Source organism: Eleginops maclovinus, chromosome 16 (assembly GCF_036324505.1).
Source record: "Eleginops maclovinus isolate JMC-PN-2008 ecotype Puerto Natales chromosome 16, JC_Emac_rtc_rv5, whole genome shotgun sequence".
Lineage (NCBI taxonomy): Eukaryota > Metazoa > Chordata > Actinopteri > Perciformes > Eleginopidae > Eleginops > Eleginops maclovinus.
In genome coordinates, this window is record NC_086364.1 from 18,316,924 (window position 1) to 18,321,730 (window position 4,807).

General features: G+C 36.8%; 1 long non-coding RNA gene across 1 annotated transcript; it reads left to right on the top strand.

Moving 5' to 3' along the window:
- The first annotated feature begins 1,178 nt into the window (after positions 1–1,178).
- Positions 1,179–4,323, top strand: LOC134878649 (uncharacterized). The gene is made up of 4 exons (XR_010167700.1): positions 1,179–1,411; positions 1,504–1,591; positions 2,269–2,589; positions 2,671–4,323. It is a non-coding gene; the product is annotated as an uncharacterized LOC134878649 (long non-coding RNA).
- Positions 4,324–4,807: the final 484 nt, after the last annotated feature.

Consider the following 4,807-nt stretch of genomic DNA (forward strand, 5'->3'; position numbering starts at 1 on the left):
GAGAAAGTCAGTGGGATCTCTCCGTAATCTAAAACTTAAGAGGGGAGAAAGTGCCAGTAATGTCAAATCCAATACATCTTAATGCAGTTGCTGCTGTGATGAATAGAGACACATAAAATGCTACATTATTAATTCCAAAAATACTGATTTCCTGACAGCAGGACACACAAAAACGTGTTGCTTGTGTAGCTGCAGGATTTTTAAACCTTCTTGTTATTGTCCTTTTTTTATTCAGCTACAGCTTCCACTGTTCGTTCTTTTGGCATTACAGCCTGGCCAAACTGTGCACATCAACAAAAAAATCCCCTGACGGAAAAAGTTGCCGGCAGCTAAACTTGTGTTCGATCAATCAAAAGCCAATTGCTAGATAATGGAGAAGATTTGGTGTATTTAACTAATAATCTTAACAAAAAGGCCACCAAGGCTGCTTTAACGTCATTTTGAAGTGAACCAAGAACTGCAGTGAAGCACAGTTTGTTTTAGCATTTCCTCTCTGACATATGTGGTGTGAGTCAGAGGGAGATTAAGTAGCTGCAGAACAGCGTATTCCCTACACCATAAGCAAACAAACTGGTACAAAAGGCGTATCTATCTTCTTCTAAATTATCACATTAAAACAATACAACATGTAAAAATGTAAAATAGAACTTATCAGAAAGTTATTTTGTGTGGTGTTATTTGTTGAAGCCCCATCCCACTTTCTGGAGAACATGTAATGCTCATATTGTCACCAGTGGAAACTGCCAAATTGAACTCTTCCTATCAAATGGTTCAGACATTGTCAGGGCAAGGGGTTAAATTCTGAGGGAAACTGCAACACTGACCTAGAAAACGTTCTGAATATATTCCACTAGCCTCTGTTTTAAATAAAGAAACACACAATTGTTTACACAGTTAATAAATATGGACAAGATTCTTTAATTAAAGAGGAATAATGCTACTGGATTGGATTGATTAATTAAGTATTAACCACGTCAAATGTTTGCTAAAATGAACGTTTCACAACCTTTTAGGGCTAAAAATAATCAAGAATCAAATGCAAACTTGAGAAACAGAACTAAATAATGATAACGTATGAAAGTAGAGCCTATTTGAAATATGTAATCTGTAGAAGGGTGACTGTAAGCATCAACATGGTGATGTGTGGTTAAATGTAGCAGACAGGAAGCTGAAGTTTCATTATTTCTCTTCAACAGCTTCCATTCCAGGGCATGTCCCCTCCTGCTCAAATGAAAACATGAGGCCACAAGACTTGTGATTCCCCTTCAAAAGCTGAAGTTTAGTCAGTCACTATTCTTCCAGCAACACCTCCTGTTTAGCTCAAGTGCATTAAATGAAGTGGATCTAAACTTTATCACCAACAACATCTACCCTGGATAAAATTCATAAACAGTCTGTATGTGTTTGCATGGTGAGTATACACACACTTGTTTTGTGCTGTAGCTGTCTTTATTTGGCTTTAATCTAGTTCATCTAATGTGTTAAATATTGATTTCTATACAGATGAAAGGGATGAGTCTCTCCTCTGATGTGAGCACACGGCTTGTTTTTGGCTGGGTTTCCATCATCTGGTTCATTTCAGGCATTGCAGGTGAAGCATAGTTTTGAACTTATAAATACGTGTTTACTTTTTTTGTATTGGCAGATTTGAATGCTGTAGTACACATCTTCATGATTACAAGAATACACATGAGCTCTTTAAGAAATAATTCTAACAGAAAACCTCCAGCTGTAATAATCTAACATTGATTTTTTAAGTCAGTTTCTCTTGTGATTATGGGAATCTGCCTATCTTTACCACCAGTTTGAAATAATTTCCAGTTTTGGACAAACTCAAATTGTATTTTTTGCTAAGTGTGTTAGTTTTGGAGTTGCTTGTAGATTGTACTGAACATTTGGAAAGCACCACGGGCACCCCTGCTTCCACTGGTTATGCTAAACTAAGCTAAGCTAACTGGCTGGTGGTTGTAGTTAAATATTTATCATACGGACACGAAAGTGGTATCATTCGTCTTATGTAGCATTCTTTCCATAGATTAAATAAGTGTATTTTCTAAATGATTTACCAGACTTTTGTATAATAGCTGACCCAAATTGAAATATCCTAAAACAGGGACAAAATGTCAAGAGACTACCTCAAAAATGTTACCTTGAACATAGTTTCTTTACTTCCAAAAAGTTATATTTACATTTGAGTTATACATAACAATAACATGTGACCATGTGATCTTCTTTAACTGAAAGTCATCCCTTTCTCTCTTATTTCAGTCAGTCAAATGCTGAATCTAAAGACCGTTTCCCCGGTGGCAGCACGGTGTGGAGAAAATGTGACACTGACATGTAATGTCAGCTCATCAAGCGAGATCGAAATTAAATTCTTTGCCTGGAATGCTGGAAATAAAAGTCTATGTACAAAGGACGGGCCGCATGATGACCCCAAGGTTAAATGTGAATATATATATGGTCGTCAACTGCAAACCCTCACTCTGACTCTCCTCAACGTGATGCCCATCGACCAGGGAGCATACTCCTGCAAACTGCGATCCAACTATGGTCCGGCATTTCACAAGACTGATGTTAAAGTACAAGGTGAGTTATGTGATTTTTTGAAAAAGGGTCAAAAATCCCAATGTCTTCTATTACCGGTCTAAAATTCCTTTATGTTCATAGATTGCCTTGAAACTTCTGGCCACAACATAAATGAGTCTCGTGCTGAGTGCTGGTTCAATGGTGTTTACCCAGTTGGAACCGTCCACTGGTCCCAAGGAGAGGTTAACTTTACAGCTCCTGCCTTCAACCAGAAAGAAAAGATGGACCATCAAGGACGGTACAATATCTTCAGTACATTTGATGTGAAGAAAGGAAGTTTGAATCAGCCATACAACTGCTCACTGTGGATACCTTCGACCAATAAGATGCTTTTCAGTCAGGAACTACCTGTGGTTCAGAAATTGAAAGGGTCATCAGGAAGTATGATCACACTGAAGTGGATTTGTTTAATAATGGAAATCATGATGGTTAAATTGATGACATAAAGGGCACAAACATTTATTTAGTTTTCAACACATTATTACTTGCATTTGAGAGCTTATGGGGAACTGTCTTCTCAGTAAAGACAAAAGTGAGTAGGGTTTTAATCATCAAATCAAAAACAACATATTTCACTGATTAGTAAAGCTTTAACTCTATTTGAGAAAAAATTCATCTTAAGGTGTATTTTGACTTCCACAAATTTTCGAAAACAAACTGCCTCCATTAATTAGAGGGCGGGTTTATTTCAAACTGGAACTCCCCGAATGACTTTTAAAATGTCATAGTGACGCGAACTTTTAGAAGAAATGGACAGTCAGAGGATTGATTAAAGAATACAAGATGCAGTCTTGTTTTACTGGTACTTTTGGACTCATTGGTACCAGACATTTGACTTTTTCTAAACCTTCACCTCCTTATTATTGCCAGAAGGAGGCAGTCTTCTCGTGCTAGAGAACTAATACACCTCTGGCATTTTGTAAATGCTGTTAAGGAGAGCTCAATCTTATATTCAGAATCTATGAAACCTGAAGAAGATATGTACCCACTAGAACATGATTAAGCAACATGTTAGCCAACACAAATACAATTGAAATTAAAATGATTAAACCAGATTTGGCACAATAAGCTAAATCATTTAACAACTGTTAACCATTTTTTCGTATGTCTTAAGCTGTGTTTTTCATTCACATTTCATACTTAAGTGGACTCAATTGTGACTAAATGTCCTTGACGTTGTGTGTCAAGGATTTACTTTTTGTTTTAAAAAGATTTTATATATACTACATTCATATTCAAATCCTCCCTTTTTAGGAGTTAGACTTCTGACCGAATGCGTTTACTCATCTGTGGTGTGATTAGGGGTCTGTGGATGGGTGTTTTGTTATGCAAGTTTGCTCATCTGTACACTCCTGCACTGCAGAGGTATTTGCTTCAGACATGTTTAGGCATGCATTCCTTAACACTAGCTACCCGAAGTTTTGACTCGGTGTGTGGCCAGGCTTGAAAACCACAGAAATGCTTTGCCAAAGCTCATTTGGTGATTTTAAACTACTATTTTTTTTGAAAAAAGATGCATTTAAGGGGGAAAGAGGTTGCACAGAGGGTTTAACATGCTTTTGTGCTTCAGTCTCAATGTGTATTTTTATTTCTCAGCTCAGTAGTATAAGTTCACATAAACAGGTTTTCCTCAAACAGGTGGATCTTGAAATAGAAAAAAAGGAAACATTGTGTTTTTCGGTGCATCCATGCATTTCTTTTAAACTGATATTCCAATAAATGCAAAGGACCTGATGAAGTCTTTTACATGAGGAGCAAAAACATCAATTCTGCAACTGTATGAGTGGCTATAGCTTCAATTCAGCACGTACAAAGATAACTAGCATAACTATGATTCACTAAAAAGGTTGACTTTACGGTTTTTTTTTCATTGCTAAAACATTTTTTTGAAAGCAGAGCTCATTTTCTCAAAACACTAAACACAATTCACGAAACCACACACTCAAAGTGCAAAACATCTCATATATCTTGCAAAATAAAGCACTGCAACCAAAACTACATAAACACTTACCAAAACCAAACCAAATGGCACACACTGCATCACATCTCATTCACAACACGGATGTGATCAATCTAAAGCACACTCATCTTTATGGACTTTTTCAGTATGGGGAGAATTCTGCACCAAAGAAACACAACAAATATTCTGTTGAAACAAACCTTATTTATTTTTCTACACAACCAATGAGCGCAACATGCATGCACAGCACAAACAGAT